Source organism: Amia ocellicauda, unplaced genomic scaffold (assembly GCF_036373705.1).
Source record: "Amia ocellicauda isolate fAmiCal2 unplaced genomic scaffold, fAmiCal2.hap1 HAP1_SCAFFOLD_73, whole genome shotgun sequence".
Taxonomy (NCBI): Eukaryota; Metazoa; Chordata; class Actinopteri; order Amiiformes; family Amiidae; genus Amia; species Amia ocellicauda.
In genome coordinates, this window is record NW_027103000.1 from 1 (window position 1) to 17,262 (window position 17,262).

The following is a 17,262-nucleotide window of genomic DNA, read 5'->3' on the forward strand; positions in this document are numbered from 1 at the left end:
CCCTGACGCTCTACTTAAAGGGATGGCAATATCCGTTTCTGCCGTTCATACTTACAGTTGAACTGTCTCTCTACTCTAAAGCCCGGGACACACCAGCGCGCCGCAGACAGTCCCTGCTAATATGCCACGTTGTGGCAACGTTGTGCGTTAGCTGGGGTGCCACACCAGACCGGAACTATATTTTACAAAACGAACACATTTGTCTTGATAAAACAGCTGTAATTGAGTGCCTGACACGCCAGTCAAGCGCAATCTTGAGAAGGTGTGCATTTCAGTAAGGATTTCAATTGACATGCAGTATGAAACTGAAAGGAGGTTTCATCACTATGATGCATAACATTGCATGTATTGTATTTTCAAGTGTGTGCATTCATCCTGTTGTCATTTTGTTTTGAAAGCAGAAGAATCATTCAACAGGTTGCTGAGACAAATGTAAACCAGTAAAACATATGAAGAGAAACAAACCTTGAATATAAGTTCAGTTGTTTAAACATTTGACAAACTATGGTGAGGGGGTAAGAAAACACACAAATCCAGCAGCTCCTGTATTTCAATACACCAGAACCCAATATTATTGGCGAGTCGGGTAGTCCATCATCACAGTTCGAGGGCAGGCATCATTTCAGTAATTTCATCCCGTTGCATTCACATCCGTGCCTTGAATGAGATTGAATGTGATCTTTGCTCTCAAGTATGTTCCCAAGTTTTACACTTTCGTGCTTTGCATGAATGGGAATGGAACCGTGTGTGTTGAATGAGGCTCCTTGTGAGCACTGATCTTTGTCCGGTGGAGTTCCTTTTTGTGTTGCTGTAATTGTGTCATTTCTCGATGAGAAAGATTAGGCAACATTTAGTCACTTCTAGCCATGATGCTCAATTTATTTACGAATGTACCCTAGTTACTAGGGACCGTTTACGTTGGAGAACAAGATCTATTGTATGCCTGTGTATTTGGGGAAGTCAAATCTGAAATAATGATGAAATTGCGTGTATCCAAAGTTAAAACTCGTGATTTGTCGCGCTCTGGTGTGTAAAAGATGCAAAAGCTTACAGCACCTGGTATTCCCAGGCGGTCTCCCATCCAAGTACTGACCAGGACCGAGCCTGCTTAGCTTCCGAGATCGGACGAGATCGGGCGTATTCAGGCTAGTATGGCCGTAAGCCAGGGAGGCTGTCCCTGACGCTCTACTTAAAGGGATGGCAATATCCGTTTCTGCCGTTCATACTTACAGTTGAACTGTCTCTCTACTCTAAAGCCCGGGACACACCAGCGCGCCGCAGACAGTCCCTGCTAATATGCCACGTTGTGGCAACGTTGTGCGTTAGCTGGGGTGCCACACCAGACCGGAACTATATTTTACAAAACGAACACATTTGTCTTGATAAAACAGCTGTAATTGAGTGCCTGACACGCCAGTCAAGCGCAATCTTGAGAAGGTGTGCATTTCAGTAAGGATTTCAATTGACATGCAGTATGAAACTGAAAGGAGGTTGCATCACTATGATGCATAACATTGCATGTATTGTATTTTCAAGTGTGTGCATTCATCCTGTTGTCATTTTGTTTTGAAAGCAGAAGAATCATTCAACAGGTTGCTGAGACAAATGTAAACCAGTAAAACATATGAAGAGAAACAAACCTTGAATATAAGTTCAGTTGTTTAAACATTTGACAAACTATGGTGAGGGGGTAAGAAAACACACAAATCCAGCAGCTCCTGTATTTCAATACACCAGAACCCAATATTATTGGCGAGTCGGGTAGTCCATCATCACAGTTCGAGGGCAGGCATCATTTCAGTAATTTCACCCCGTTGCATTCACATCCGTGCCTTGAATGAGATTGAATGTGATCTTTGCTCTCAAGTATGTTCCCAAGTTTTACACTTTCGTGCTTTGCATGAATGGGAATGGAACCGTGTGTGTTGAATGAGGCTCCTTGTGAGCACTGATCTTTGTCCGGTGGAGTTCCTTTTTGTGTTGCTGTAATTGTGTCATTTCTCGATGAGAAAGATTAGGCAACATTTAGTCACTTCTAGCCATGATGCTCAATTTATTTACGAATGTACCCTAGTTACTAGGGACCGTTTACGTTGGAGAACAAGATCTATTGTATGCCTGTGTATTTGGGGAAGTCAAATCTGAAATAATGATGAAATTGCGTGTATCCAAAGTTAAAACTCGTGATTTGTCGCGCTCTGGTGTGTAAAAGATGCAAAAGCTTACAGCACCTGGTATTCCCAGGCGGTCTCCCATTCAAGTACTGACCAGGCCCGAGCCTGCTTAGCTTCCGAGATCGGACGAGATCGGGCGTATTCAGACTAGTATGGCCGTAAGCCAGGGAGGCTGTCCCTGACGCTCTACTTAAAGGGATGGCAATATCCGTTTCTGCCGTTCATACTTACAGTTGAACTGTCTCTCTACTCTAAAGCCCGGGACACACCAGCGCGCCGCAGACAGTCCCTGCTAATATGCCACGTTGTGGCAACGTTGTGCGTTAGCTGGGGTGCCACACCAGACCGGAACTATATTTTACAAAACGAACACATTTGTCTTGATAAAACAGCTGTAATTGAGTGCCTGACACGCCAGTCAAGCGCAATCTTGAGAAGGTGTGCATTTCAGTAAGGATTTCAATTGACATGCAGTATGAAACTGAAAGGAGGTTGCATCACTATGATGCATAACATTGCATGTATTGTATTTTCAAGTGTGTGCATTCATCCTGTTGTCATTTTGTTTTGAAAGCAGAAGAATCATTCAACAGGTTGCTGAGACAAATGTAAACCAGTAAAACATATGAAGAGAAACAAACCTTGAATATAAGTTCAGTTGTTTAAACATTTGACAAACTATGGTGAGGGGGTAAGAAAACACACAAATCCAGCAGCTCCTGTATTTCAATACACCAGAACCCAATATTATTGGCGAGTCGGGTAGTCCATCATCACAGTTCGAGGGCAGGCATCATTTCAGTAATTTCATCCCGTTGCATTCACATCCGTGCCTTGAATGAGATTCAATGTGATCTTTGCTCTCAAGTATGTTCCCAAGTTTTACACTTTCGTGCTTTGCATGAATGGGAATGGAACCGTGTGTGTTGAATGAGGCTCCTTGTGAGCACTGATCTTTGTCCGGTGGAGTTCCTTTTTGTGTTGCTGTAATTGTGTCATTTCTCGATGAGAAAGATTAGGCAACATTTAGTCACTTCTAGCCATGATGCTCAATTTATTTACGAATGTACCCTAGTTACTAGGGACCGTTTACGTTGGAGAACAAGATCTATTGTATGCCTGTGTATTTGGGGAAGTCAAATCTGAAATAATGATGAAATTGCGTGTATCCAAAGTTAAAACTCGTGATTTGTCGCGCTCTGGTGTGTAAAAGATGCAAAAGCTTACAGCACCTGGTATTCCCAGGCGGTCTCCCATCCAAGTACTGACCAGGCCCGAGCCTGCTTAGCTTCCGAGATCGGACGAGATCGGGCGTATTCAGGCTAGTATGGCCGTAAGCCAGGGAGGGTGTCCCTGACGCTCTACTTAAAGGGATGGCAATATCCGTTTCTGCCGTTCATACTTACAGTTGAACTGTCTCTCTACTCTAAAGCCCGGGACACACCAGCGCGCCGCAGACAGTCCCTGCTAATATGCCACGTTGTGGCAACGTTGTGCGTTAGCTGGGGTGCCACACCAGACCGGAACTATATTTTACAAAACGAACACATTTGTCTTGATAAAAGAGCTGTAATTGAGTGCCTGACACGCCAGTCAAGCGCAATCTTGAGAAGGTGTGCATTTCAGTAAGGATTTCAATTGACATGCAGTATGAAACTGAAAGGAGGTTGCATCACTATGATGCATAACATTGCATGTATTGTATTTTCAAGTGTGTGCATTCATCCTGTTGTCATTTTGTTTTGAAAGCAGAAGAATCATTCAACAGGTTGCTGAGACAAATGTAAACCAGTAAAACATATGAAGAGAAACAAACCTTGAATATAAGTTCAGTTGTTTAAACATTTGACAAACTATGGTGAGGGGGTAAGAAAACACACAAATCCAGCAGCTCCTGTATTTCAATACACCAGAACCCAATATTATTGGCGAGTCGGGTAGTCCATCATCACAGTTCGAGGGCAGGCATCATTTCAGTAATTTCACCCCGTTGCATTCACATCCGTGCCTTGAATGAGATTGAATGTGATCTTTGCTATCAAGTATGTTCCCAAGTTTTACACTTTCGTGCTTTGCATGAATGGGAATGGAACCGTGTGTGTTGAATGAGGCTCCTTGTGAGCACTGATCTTTGTCCGGTGGAGTTCCTTTTTGTGTTGCTGTAATTGTGTCATTTCTCGATGAGAAAGATTAGGCAACATTTAGTCACTTCTAGCCATGATGCTCAATTTATTTACGAATGTACCCTAGTTACTAGGGACCGTTTACGTTGGAGAACAAGATCTATTGTATGCCTGTGTATTTGGGGAAGTCAAATCTGAAATAATGATGAAATTGCGTGTATCCAAAGTTAAAACTCGTGATTTGTCGCGCTCTGGTGTGTAAAAGATGCAAAAGCTTACAGCACCTGGTATTCCCAGGCGGTCTCCCATCCAAGTACTGACCAGGCCCGAGCCTGCTTAGCTTCCGAGATCGGACGAGATCGGGCGTATTCAGGCTAGTATGGCCGTAAGCCAGGGAGGCTGTCCCTGACGCTCTACTTAAAGGGATGGCAATATCCGTTTCTGCCGTTCATACTTACAGTTGAACTGTCTCTCTACTCTAAAGCCCGGGACACACCAGCGCGCCGCAGACAGTCCCTGCTAATATGCCACGTTGTGGCAACGTTGTGCGTTAGCTGGGGTGCCACACCAGACCGGAACTATATTTTACAAAACGAACACATTTGTCTTGATAAAACAGCTGTAATTGAGTGCCTGACACGCCAGTCAAGCGCAATCTTGAGAAGGTGTGCATTTCAGTAAGGATTTCAATTGACATGCAGTATGAAACTGAAAGGAGGTTGCATCACTATGATGCATAACATTGCATGTTTTGTATTTTCAAGTGTGTGCATTCATCCTGTTGTCATTTTGTTTTGAAAGCAGAAGAATCATTCAACAGGTTGCTGAGACAAATGTAAACCAGTAAAACATATGAAGAGAAACAAACCTTGAATATAAGTTCAGTTGTTTAAACATTTGACAAACTATGGTGAGGGGGTAAGAAAACACACAAATCCAGCAGCTCCTGTATTTCAATACACCAGAACCCAATATTATTGGCGAGTCGGGTAGTCCATCATCACAGTTCGAGGGCAGGCATCATTTCAGTAATTTCATCCCGTTGCATTCACATCCGTGCCTTGAATGAGATTCAATGTGATCTTTGCTCTCAAGTATGTTCCCAAGTTTTACACTTTCGTGCTTTGCATGAATGGGAATGGAACCGTGTGTGTTGAATGAGGCTCCTTGTGAGCACTGAACTTTGTCCGGTGGAGTTCCTTTTTGTGTTGCTGTAATTGTGTCATTTCTCGATGAGAAAGATTAGGCAACATTTAGTCACTTCTAGCCATGATGCTCAATTTATTTACAAATGTACACTAGTTACTAGGGACCGTTTACGTTGGAGAACAAGATCTATTGTATGCCTGTGTATTTGGGGAAGTCAAATCTGAAATAATGATGAAATTGCGTGTATCCAAAGTTAAAACTTGTGATTTGTCGCCCTTTGGTGTGTAAAAGATGCAAAAGCTTACAGCACCTGGTATTCCCAGGCGGTCTCCCATCCAAGTACTGACAAGGCCCGAGCCTGCTTAGCTTCCGAGATCGGACGAGATCGGGCGTATTCAGGCTAGTATGGCCGTAAGCCAGGGAGGCTGTCCCTGACGCTCTACTTAAAGGGAAGGCAATATCCGTTTCTGCCGTTCATACTTACAGTTGAACTGTCTCTCTACTCTAAAGCCCGGGACACACCAGCGCGCCGCAGACAGTCCCTGCTAACACGAAACGTTGTGGCAACATTGTGGCAACGTTGTGCGTTAGCTGGGGTGCCACACCAGACCGGAACTATATATTACAAAACGAACACATTGTCTTGATAAAACAGCTGTAATTGAGTGCCTGACACGCCAGTCAAGCGCAATCTTGAGAAGGTGTGCATTTCAGTAAGGATTTCAATTGACATGCAGTATGAAACTGAAAGGAGGTTGCATCACTATGATGCATAACATTGCATGTATTGTATTTTCAAGTGTGTGCATTCATCCTGTTGTCATTTTGTTTTGAAAGCAGAAGAATCATTCAACAGGTTGCTGAGACAAATGTAAACCAGTAAAACATATGAAGAGAAACAAACCTTGAATATAAGTTCAGTTGTTTAAACATTTGACAAACTATGGTGAGGGGGTAAGAAAACACACAAATCCAGCAGCTCCTGTATTTCAATACACCAGAACCCAATATTATTGGCGAGTCGGGTAGTCCATCATCACAGTTCGAGGGCAGGCATCATTTCAGTAATTTCATCCCGTTGCATTCACATCCGTGCCTTGAATGAGATTCAATGTGATCTTTGCTCTCAAGTATGTTCCCAAGTTTTACACTTTCGTGCTTTGCATGAATGGGAATGGAACCGTGTGTGTTGAATGAGGCTCCTTGTGAGCACTGAACTTTGTCCGGTGGAGTTCCTTTTTGTGTTGCTGTAATTGTGTCATTTCTCGATGAGAAAGATTAGGCAACATTTAGTCACTTCTAGCCATGATGCTCAATTTATTTACAAATGTACACTAGTTACTAGGGACCGTTTACGTTGGAGAACAAGATCTATTGTATGCCTGTGTATTTGGGGAAGTCAAATCTGAAATAATGATGAAATTGCGTGTATCCAAAGTTAAAACTTGTGATTTGTCGCCCTTTGGTGTGTAAAAGATGCAAAAGCTTACAGCACCTGGTATTCCCAGGCGGTCTCCCATCCAAGTACTGACAAGGCCCGAGCCTGCTTAGCTTCCGAGATCGGACGAGATCGGGCGTATTCAGGCTAGTATGGCCGTAAGCCAGGGAGGCTGTCCCTGACGCTCTACTTAAAGGGAAGGCAATATCCGTTTCTGCCGTTCATACTTACAGTTGAACTGTCTCTCTACTCTAAAGCCCGGGACACACCAGCGCGCCGCAGACAGTCCCTGCTAACACGAAACGTTGTGGCAACATTGTGGCAACGTTGTGCGTTAGCTGGGGTGCCACACCAGACCGGAACTATATATTACAAAACGAACACATTGTCTTGATAAAACAGCTGTAATTGAGTGCCTGACACGCCAGTCAAGCGCAATCTTGAGAAGGTGTGCATTTCAGTAAGGATTTCAATTGACATGCAGTATGAAACTGAAAGGAGGTTGCATCACTATGATGCATAACATTGCATGTATTGTATTTTCAAGTGTGTGCATTCATCCTGTTGTCATTTTGTTTTGAAAGCAGAAGAATCATTCAACAGGTTGCTGAGACAAATGTAAACCAGTAAAACATATGAAGAGAAACAAACCTTGAATATAAGTTCAGTTGTTTAAACATTTGACAAACTATGGTGAGGGGGTAAGAAAACACACAAATCCAGCAGCTCCTGTATTTCAATACACCAGAAGCCAATATTATTGGCGAGTCGGGTAGTCCATCATCACAGTTCGAGGGCAGGCATCATTTCAGTAATTTCATCCCGTTGCATTCACATCCGTGCCTTGAATGAGATTCAATGTGATCTTTGCTCTCAAGTATGTTCCCAAGTTTTACACTTTCGTGCTTTGCATGAATGGGAATGGAACCGTGTGTGTTGAATGAGGCTCCTTGTGAGCACTGAACTTTGTCCGGTGGAGTTCCTTTTTGTGTTGCTGTAATTGTGTCATTTCTCGATGAGAAAGATTAGGCAACATTTAGTCACTTCTAGCCATGATGCTCAATTTATTTACAAATGTACACTAGTTACTAGGGACCGTTTACGTTGGAGAACAAGATCTATTGTATGCCTGTGTATTTGGGGAAGTCAAATCTGAAATAATGATGAAATTGCGTGTATCCAAAGTTAAAACTTGTGATTTGTCGCCCTTTGGTGTGTAAAAGATGCAAAAGCTTACAGCACCTGGTATTCCCAGGCGGTCTCCCATCCAAGTACTGACCAGGCCCGAGCCTGCTTAGCTTCCGAGATCGGACGAGATCGGGCGTATTCAGGCTAGTATGGCCATAAGCCAGGGAGGCTGTCCCTGACGCTCTACTTAAAGGGAAGGCAATATCCGTTTCTGCCATTCATACTTACAGTTGAACTGTCTCTCTACTCTAAAGCCCGGGACACACCAGCGCGCCGCAGACAGTCCCTGCTAACACGCCACGTTGTGGCAACATTGTGGCAACGTTGTGCGTTAGCTGGGGTGCCACACCAGACCGGAACTATATATTACAAAACGAACACATTGTCTTGATAAAACAGCTGTAATTGAGTGCCTGACACGCCAGTCAAGCGCAATCTTGAGAAGGTGTGCATTTCAGTAAGGATTTCAATTGACATGCAGTATGAAACTGAAAGGAGGTTGCATCACTATGATGCATAACATTGCATGTATTGTATTTTCAAGTGTGTGCATTCATCCTTTTGTCATTTTGTTTTGAAAGCAGAAGAATCATTCAACAGGTTGCTGAGACAAATGTAAACCAGTAAAACATATGAAGAGAAACAAACCTTGAATATAAGTTCAGTTGTTTAAACATTTGACAAACTATGGTGAGGGGGTAAGAAAACACACAAATCCAGCAGCTCCTGTATTTCAATACACCAGAACCCAATATTATTGGCGAGTCGGGTAGTCCATCATCACAGTTCGAGGGCAGGCATCATTTCAGTAATTTCATCCCGTTGCATTCACATCCGTGCCTTGAATGAGATTGAATATGATCTTTGCTCTCAAGTATGTTCCCAAGTTTTACACTTTCGTGCTTTGCATGAATGGGAATGGAACCGTGTGTGTTGAATGAGGCTCCTTGTGAGCACTGAACTTTGTCCGGTGGAGTTCCTTTTTGTGTTGCTATAATTGTGTCATTTCTCGATGAGAAAGATTAGGCAACATTTAGTCACTTCTAGCCATGATGCTCAATTTATTTACAAATGTACACTAGTTACTAGGGACCGTTTACGTTGGAGAACAAGATCTATTGTATGCCTGTGTATTTGGGGAAGTCAAATCTGAAATAATGATGAAATTGCGTGTATCCAAAGTTAAAACTTGTGATTTGTCGCCCTTTGGTGTGTAAAAGATGCAAAAGCTTACAGCACCTGGTATTCCCAGGCGGTCTCCCATCCAAGTACTGACCAGGCCAGAGCCTGCTTAGCTTCCGAGATCGGACGAGATCGGGCGTATTCAGGCTAGTATGGCCATAAGCCAGGGAGGCTGTCCCTGACGCTCTACTTAAAGGGAAGGCAATATCCGTTTCTGCCATTCATACTTACAGTTGAACTGTCTCTCTACTCTAAAGCCCGGGACACACCAGCGCGCCGCAGACAGTCCCTGCTAACACGAAACGTTGTGGCAACGTTGTGCGTTAGCTGGGGTGCCACACCAGACCGGAACTATATTTTACAAAACGAACACATTGTCTTGATAATACAGCTGTAATTGAGTGCCTGACACGCCAGTCAAGCGCAATCTTGAGAAGGTGTGCATTTCAGTAAGGATTTCAATTGACATGCAGTATGAAACTGAAAGGAGGTTGCATCACTATGATGCATAACATTGCATGTATTGTATTTTCAAGTGTGTGCATTCATCCTGTTGTCATTTTGTTTTGAAAGCAGAAGAATCATTCAACAGGTTGCTGAGACAAATGTAAACCAGTAAAACATATGAAGAGAAACAAACCTTGAATATAAGTTCAGTTGTTTAAACATTTGACAAACTATGGTGAGGGGGTAAGAAAACACACAAATCCAGCAGCTCCTGTATTTCAATACACCAGAACCCAATATTATTGGCGAGTCGGGTAGTCCATCATCACAGTTCGAGGGCAGGCATCATTTCAGTAATTTCATCCCGTTGCATTCACATCCGTGCCTTGAATGAGATTGAATGTGATCTTTGCTCTCAAGTATGTTCCCAAGTTTTACACTTTCGTGCTTTGCATGAATGGGAATGGAACCGTGTGTGTTGAATGAGGCTCCTTGTGAGCACTGATCTTTGTCCGGTGGAGTTCCTTTTTGTGTTGCTGTAATTGTGTCATTTCTCGATGAGAAAGATTAGGCAACATTTAGTCACTTCTAGCCATGATGCTCAATTTATTTACGAATGTACCCTAGTTACTAGGGACCGTTTACGTTGGAGAACAAGATCTATTGTATGCCTGTGTATTTGGGGAAGTCAAATCTGAAATAATGATGAAATTGCGTGTATCCAAAGTTAAAACTCGTGATTTGTCGCCCTTTGGTGTGTAAAAGATGCAAAAGCTTACAGCACCTGGTATTCCCAGGCGGTCTCCCATCCAAGTACTGACCAGGCCCGAGCCTGCTTAGCTTCCGAGATCGGACGAGATCGGGCGTATTCAGGCTAGTATGGCCGTAAGCCAGGGAGGCTGTCCCTGACGCTCTACTTAAAGGGATGGCAATATCCGTTTCTGCCGTTCATACTTACAGTTGAACTGTCTCTCTACTCTAAAGCCCGGGACACACCAGCGCGCCGCAGACAGTCCCTGCTAATATGCCACGTTGTGGCAACGTTGTGCGTTAGCTGGGGTGCCACACCAGACCGGAACTATATTTTACAAAACGAACACATTTGTCTTGATAAAACAGCTGTAATTGAGTGCCTGACACGCCAGTCAAGCGCAATCTTGAGAAGGTGTGCATTTCAGTAAGGATTTCAATTGACATGCAGTATGAAACTGAAAGGAGGTTGCATCACTATGATGCATAACATTGCATGTATTGTATTTTCAAGTGTGTGCATTCATCCTGTTGTCATTTTGTTTTGAAAGCAGAAGAATCATTCAACAGGTTGCTGAGACAAATGTAAACCAGTAAAACATATGAAGAGAAACAAACCTTGAATATAAGTTCAGTTGTTTAAACATTTGACAAACTATGGTGAGGGGGTAAGAAAACACACAAATCCAGCAGCTCCTGTATTTCAATACACCAGAACCCAATATTATTGGCGAGTCGGGTAGTCCATCATCACAGTTCGAGGGCAGGCATCATTTCAGTAATTTCATCCCGTTGCATTCACATCCGTGCCTTGAATGAGATTGAATGTGATCTTTGCTCTCAAGTATGTTCCCAAGTTTTACACTTTCGTGCTTTGCATGAATGGGAATGGAACTGTGTGTGTTGAATGAGGCTCCTTGTGAGCACTGATCTTTGTCCGGTGGAGTTCCTTTTTGTGTTGCTGTAATTGTGTCATTTCTCGATGAGAAAGATTAGGCAACATTTAGTCACTTCTAGCCATGATGCTCAATTTATTTACGAATGTACCCTAGTTACTAGGGACCGTTTACGTTGGAGAACAAGATCTATTGTATGCCTGTGTATTTGGGGAAGTCAAATCTGAAATAATGATGAAATTGCGTGTATCCAAAGTTAAAACTCGTGATTTGTCGCGCTCTGGTGTGTAAAAGATGCAAAAGCTTACAGCACCTGGTATTCCCAGGCGGTCTCCCATCCAAGTACTGACCAGGCCCGAGCCTGCTTAGCTTCCGAGATCGGACGAGATCGGGCGTATTCAGGCTAGTATGGCCGTAAGCCAGGGAGGCTGTCCCTGACGCTCTACTTAAAGGGATGGCAATATCCGTTTCTGCCGTTCATACTTACAGTTGAACTGTCTCTCTACTCTAAAGCCCGGGACACACCAGCGCGCCGCAGACAGTCCCTGCTAATATGCCACGTTGTGGCAACGTTGTGCGTTAGCTGGGGTGCCACACCAGACCGGATCTATATTTTACAAAACGAACACATTTGTCTTGATAAAACAGCTGTAATTGAGTGCCTGACACGCCAGTCAAGCGCAATCTTGAGAAGGTGTGCATTTCAGTAAGGATTTCAATTGACATGCAGTATGAAACTGAAAGGAGGTTGCATCACTATGATGCATAACATTGCATGTATTGTATTTTCAAGTGTGTGCATTCATCCTGTTGTCATTTTGTTTTGAAAGCAGAAGAATCATTCAACAGGTTGCTGAGACAAATGTAAACCAGTAAAACATATGAAGAGAAACAAACCTTGAATATAAGTTCAGTTGTTTAAACATTTGACAAACTATGGTGAGGGGGTAAGAAAACACACAAATCCAGCAGCTCCTGTATTTCAATACACCAGAACCCAATATTATTGGCGAGTCGGGTAGTCCATCATCACAGTTCGAGGGCAGGCATCATTTCAGTAATTTCACCCCGTTGCATTCACATCCGTGCCTTGAATGAGATTGAATGTGATCTTTGCTCTCAAGTATGTTCCCAAGTTTTACACTTTCGTGCTTTGCATGAATGGGAATGGAACCGTGTGTGTTGAATGAGGCTCCTTGTGAGCACTGATCTTTGTCCGGTGGAGTTCCTTTTTGTGTTGCTGTAATTGTTTCATTTCTCGATGAGAAAGATTAGGCAACATTTAGTCACTTCTAGCCATGATGCTCAATTTATTTACGAATGTACCCTTGTTACTAGGGACCGTTTACGTTGGAGAACAAGATCTATTGTATGCCTGTGTATTTGGGGAAGTCAAATCTGAAATAATGATGAAATTGCGTGTATCCAAAGTTAAAACTCGTGATTTGTCGCGCTCTGGTGTGTAAAAGATGCAAAAGCTTACAGCACCTGGTATTCCCAGGGGGTCTCCCATTCAAGTACTGACCAGGCCCGAGCCTGCTTAGCTTCCGAGATCGGACGAGATCGGGCGTATTCAGGCTAGTATGGCCGTAAGCCAGGGAGGCTGTCCCTGACGCTCTACTTAAAGGGATGGCAATATCCGTTTCTGCCGTTCATACTTACAGTTGAACTGTCTCTCTACTCTAAAGCCCGGGACACACCAGCGCGCCGCAGACAGTCCCTGCTAATATGCCACGTTGTGGCAACGTTGTGCGTTAGCTGGGGTGCCACACCAGACCGGAACTATATTTTACAAAACGAACACATTTGTCTTGATAAAACAGCTGTAATTGAGTGCCTGACACGCCAGTCAAGCGCAATCTTGAGAAGGTGTGCATTTCAGTAAGGATTTCAATTGACATGCAGTATGAAACTGAAAGGAGGTTGCATCACTATGATGCATAACATTGCATGTATTGTATTTTCAAGTGTGTGCATTCATCCTGTTGTCATTTTGTTTTGAAAGCAGAAGAATCATTCAACAGGTTGCTGAGACAAATGTAAACCAGTAAAACATATGAAGAGAAACAAACCTTGAATATAAGTTCAGTTGTTTAAACATTTGACAAACTATGGTGAGGGGGTAAGAAAACACACAAATCCAGCAGCTCCTGTATTTCAATACACCAGAACCCAATATTATTGGCGAGTCGGGTAGTCCATCATCACAGTTCGAGGGCAGGCATCATTTCAGTAATTTCACCCCGTTGCATTCACATCCGTGCCTTGAATGAGATTGAATGTGATCTTTGCTCTCAAGTATGTTCCCAAGTTTTACACTTTCGTGCTTTGCATGAATGGGAATGGAACCGTGTGTGTTGAATGAGGCTCCTTGTGAGCACTGATCTTTGTCCGGTGGAGTTCCTTTTTGTGTTGCTGTAATTGTGTCATTTCTCGATGAGAAAGATTAGGCAACATTTAGTCACTTCTAGCCATGATGCTCAATTTATTTACGAATGTACCCTAGTTACTAGGGACCGTTTACGTTGGAGAACAAGATCTATTGTATGCCTGTGTATTTGGGGAAGTCAAATCTGAAATAATGATGAAATTGCGTGTATCCAAAGTTAAAACTCGTGATTTGTCGCGCTCTGGTGTGTAAAAGATGCAAAAGCTTACAGCACCTGGTATTCCCAGGCGGTCTCCCATCCAAGTACTGACCAGGCCCGAGCCTGCTTAGCTTCCGAGATCGGACGAGATCGGGCGTATTCAGGCTAGTATGGCCGTAAGCCAGGGAGGCTGTCCCTGACGCTCTACTTAAAGGGATGGCAATATCCGTTTCTGCCGTTCATACTTACAGTTGAACTGTCTCTCTACTCTAAAGCCCGGGACACACCAGCGCGCCGCAGACAGTCCCTGCTAATATGCCACGTTGTGGCAACGTTGTGCGTTAGCTGGGGTGCCACACCAGACCGGAACTATATTTTACAAAACGAACACATTTGTCTTGATAAAACAGCTGTAATTGAGTGCCTGACACGCCAGTCAAGCGCAATCTTGAGAAGGTGTGCATTTCAGTAAGGATTTCAATTGACATGCAGTATGAAACTGAAAGGAGGTTGCATCACTATGATGCATAACATTGCATGTTTTGTATTTTCAAGTGTGTGCATTCATCCTGTTGTCATTTTGTTTTGAAAGCAGAAGAATCATTCAACAGGTTGCTGAGACAAATGTAAACCAGTAAAACATATGAAGAGAAACAAACCTTGAATATAAGTTCAGTTGTTTAAACATTTGACAAACTATGGTGAGGGGGTAAGAAAACACACAAATCCAGCAGCTCCTGTATTTCAATACACCAGAACCCAATATTATTGGCGAGTCGGGTAGTCCATCATCACAGTTCGAGGGCAGGCATCATTTCAGTAATTTCATCCCGTTGCATTCACATCCGTGCCTTGAATGAGATTCAATGTGATCTTTGCTCTCAAGTATGTTCCCAAGTTTTACACTTTCGTGCTTTGCATGAATGGGAATGGAACCGTGTGTGTTGAATGAGGCTCCTTGTGAGCACTGAACTTTGTCCGGTGGAGTTCCTTTTTGTGTTGCTGTAATTGTGTCATTTCTCGATGAGAAAGATTAGGCAACATTTAGTCACTTCTAGCCATGATGCTCAATTTATTTACAAATGTACAATAGTTACTAGGGACCGATTACGTTGGAGAACAAGATCTATTGAATGCCTGTGTATTTGGGGAAGTCAAATCTGAAATAATGATGAAATTGCGTGTATCCAAAGTTAAAACTTGTGATTTGTCGCCCTTTGGTGTGTAAAAGATGCAAAAGCTTACAGCACCTGGTATTCCCAGGCGGTCTCCCATCCAAGTACTGACAAGGCCCGAGCCTGCTTAGCTTCCGAGATCGGACGAGATCGGGCGTATTCAGGCTAGTATGGCCGTAAGCCAGGGAGGCTGTCCCTGACGCTCTACTTAAAGGGAAGGCAATATCCGTTTCTGCCGTTCATACTTACAGTTGAACTGTCTCTCTACTCTAAAGCCCGGGACACACCAGCGCGCCGCAGACAGTCCCTGCTAACACGAAACGTTGTGGCAACATTGTGGCAACGTTGTGCGTTAGCTGGGGTGCCACACCAGACCGGAACTATATATTACAAAACGAACACATTGTCTTGATAAAACAGCTGTAATTGAGTGCCTGACACGCCAGTCAAGCGCAATCTTGAGAAGGTGTGCATTTCAGTAAGGATTTCAATTGACATGCAGTATGAAACTGAAAGGAGGTTGCATCACTATGATGCATAACATTGCATGTATTGTATTTTCAAGTGTGTGCATTCATCCTGTTTACATTTTGTTTTGAAAGCAGAAGAATCATTCAACAGGTTGCTGAGACAAATGTAAACCAGTAAAACATATGAAGAGAAACAAACCTTGAATATAAGTTCAGTTGTTTAAACATTTGACAAACTATGGTGAGGGGGTAAGAAAACACACAAATCCAGCAGCTCCTGTATTTCAATACACCAGAAGCCAATATTATTGGCGAGTCGGGTAGTCCATCATCACAGTTCGAGGGCAGGCATCATTTCAGTAATTTCATCCCGTTGCATTCACATCCGTGCCTTGAATGAGATTCAATGTGATCTTTGCTCTCAAGTATGTTCCCAAGTTTTACACTTTCGTGCTTTGCATGAATGGGAATGGAACCGTGTGTGTTGAATGAGGCTCCTTGTGAGCACTGAACTTTGTCCGGTGGAGTTCCTTTTTGTGTTGCTGTAATTGTGTCATTTCTCGATGAGAAAGATTAGGCAACATTTAGTCACTTCTAGCCATGATGCTCAATTTATTTACAAATGTACACTAGTTACTAGGGACCGTTTACGTTGGAGAACAAGATCTATTGTATGCCTGTGTATTTGGGGAAGTCAAATCTGAAATAATGATGAAATTGCGTGTATCCAAAGTTAAAACTTGTGATTTGTCGCCCTTTGGTGTGTAAAAGATGCAAAAGCTTACAGCACCTGGTATTCCCAGGCGGTCTCCCATCCAAGTACTGACCAGGCCCGAGCCTGCTTAGTTTCCGAGATCGGACGAGATTGGGCGTATTCAGGCTAGTATGGCCGTAAGCCAGGGAGGCTGTCCCTGACGCTCTACTTAAAGGGAAGGCAATATCCGTTTCTGCCGTTCATACTTACAGTTGAACTGTCTCTCTACTCTAAAGCCCGGGACACACCAGCGCGCCGCAGACAGTCCCTGCTAACACGCCACGTTGTGGCAACATTGTGGCAACGTTGTGCGTTAGCTGGGGTGCCACACCAGACCGGAACTATATATTACAAAACGAACACATTGTCTTGATAAAACAGCTGTAATTGAGTGCCTGACACGCCAGTCAAGCGCAATCTTGAGAAGGTGTGCATTTCAGTAAGGATTTCAATTGACATGCAGTATGAAACTGAAAGGAGGTTGCATCACTATGATGCATAACATTGCATGTATTGTATTTTCAAGTGTTTGCATTCATCCTGTTGTCATTTTGTTTTGAAAGCAGAAGAATCATTCAACAGGTTGCTGAGACAAATGTAAACCAGTAAAACATATGAAGAGAAACAAACCTTGAATATAAGTTCAGTTGTTTAAACATTTGACAAACTATGGTGAGGGGGTAAGAAAACACACAAATCCAGCAGCTCCTGTATTTCAATACACCAGAACCCAATATTATTGGCGAGTCGGGTAGTCCATCATCACAGTTCGAGGGCAGGCATCATTTCAGTAATTTCATCCCGTTGCATTCACATCCGTGCCTTGAATGAGATTGAATGTGATCTTTGCTCTCAAGTATGTTCCCAAGTTTTACACTTTCGTGCTTTGCATGAATGGGAATGGAACCGTGTGTGTTGAATGAGGCTC

General features: G+C 43.3%; 14 non-coding genes across 14 annotated transcripts; all 14 read right to left on the reverse strand.

Moving 5' to 3' along the window:
* Nucleotides 1-1,044: 1,044 nt before the first annotated feature.
* LOC136742114 (5S ribosomal RNA) lies at nt 1,045-1,163 on the reverse strand. Its single transcript, XR_010814742.1, has one exon. It is a non-coding gene; the product is annotated as a 5S ribosomal RNA (ribosomal RNA).
* Nucleotides 1,164-2,219: 1,056 nt separating this feature from the next.
* LOC136742100 (5S ribosomal RNA) lies at nt 2,220-2,338 on the reverse strand. The gene has a single exon (XR_010814728.1). It is a non-coding gene; the product is annotated as a 5S ribosomal RNA (ribosomal RNA).
* A 1,056-nt stretch (nt 2,339-3,394) lies between these two features.
* On the reverse strand, nt 3,395-3,513 carry LOC136742057 (5S ribosomal RNA). Its single transcript, XR_010814688.1, has one exon. It is a non-coding gene; the product is annotated as a 5S ribosomal RNA (ribosomal RNA).
* Nucleotides 3,514-4,569: 1,056 nt separating this feature from the next.
* LOC136742068 (5S ribosomal RNA) lies at nt 4,570-4,688 on the reverse strand. Its single transcript, XR_010814699.1, has one exon. It is a non-coding gene; the product is annotated as a 5S ribosomal RNA (ribosomal RNA).
* A 1,056-nt stretch (nt 4,689-5,744) lies between these two features.
* On the reverse strand, nt 5,745-5,863 carry LOC136742163 (5S ribosomal RNA). Its single transcript, XR_010814788.1, has one exon. It is a non-coding gene; the product is annotated as a 5S ribosomal RNA (ribosomal RNA).
* A 1,066-nt stretch (nt 5,864-6,929) lies between these two features.
* LOC136742165 (5S ribosomal RNA) lies at nt 6,930-7,048 on the reverse strand. Its single transcript, XR_010814790.1, has one exon. It is a non-coding gene; the product is annotated as a 5S ribosomal RNA (ribosomal RNA).
* A 1,066-nt stretch (nt 7,049-8,114) lies between these two features.
* LOC136741999 (5S ribosomal RNA) lies at nt 8,115-8,233 on the reverse strand. Its single transcript, XR_010814633.1, has one exon. It is a non-coding gene; the product is annotated as a 5S ribosomal RNA (ribosomal RNA).
* Nucleotides 8,234-9,299: 1,066 nt separating this feature from the next.
* LOC136742109 (5S ribosomal RNA) lies at nt 9,300-9,418 on the reverse strand. The gene has a single exon (XR_010814738.1). It is a non-coding gene; the product is annotated as a 5S ribosomal RNA (ribosomal RNA).
* Nucleotides 9,419-10,473: 1,055 nt separating this feature from the next.
* Nucleotides 10,474-10,592, reverse strand: LOC136742080 (5S ribosomal RNA). Its single transcript, XR_010814710.1, has one exon. It is a non-coding gene; the product is annotated as a 5S ribosomal RNA (ribosomal RNA).
* Nucleotides 10,593-11,648: 1,056 nt separating this feature from the next.
* On the reverse strand, nt 11,649-11,767 carry LOC136742091 (5S ribosomal RNA). The gene has a single exon (XR_010814721.1). It is a non-coding gene; the product is annotated as a 5S ribosomal RNA (ribosomal RNA).
* A 1,056-nt stretch (nt 11,768-12,823) lies between these two features.
* Nucleotides 12,824-12,942, reverse strand: LOC136742009 (5S ribosomal RNA). Its single transcript, XR_010814643.1, has one exon. It is a non-coding gene; the product is annotated as a 5S ribosomal RNA (ribosomal RNA).
* Nucleotides 12,943-13,998: 1,056 nt separating this feature from the next.
* LOC136742104 (5S ribosomal RNA) lies at nt 13,999-14,117 on the reverse strand. Its single transcript, XR_010814733.1, has one exon. It is a non-coding gene; the product is annotated as a 5S ribosomal RNA (ribosomal RNA).
* Nucleotides 14,118-15,173: 1,056 nt separating this feature from the next.
* On the reverse strand, nt 15,174-15,292 carry LOC136742166 (5S ribosomal RNA). Its single transcript, XR_010814791.1, has one exon. It is a non-coding gene; the product is annotated as a 5S ribosomal RNA (ribosomal RNA).
* Nucleotides 15,293-16,358: 1,066 nt separating this feature from the next.
* Nucleotides 16,359-16,477, reverse strand: LOC136742235 (5S ribosomal RNA). The gene has a single exon (XR_010814858.1). It is a non-coding gene; the product is annotated as a 5S ribosomal RNA (ribosomal RNA).
* Between the last annotated feature and the right edge of the window lie 785 nt (nt 16,478-17,262).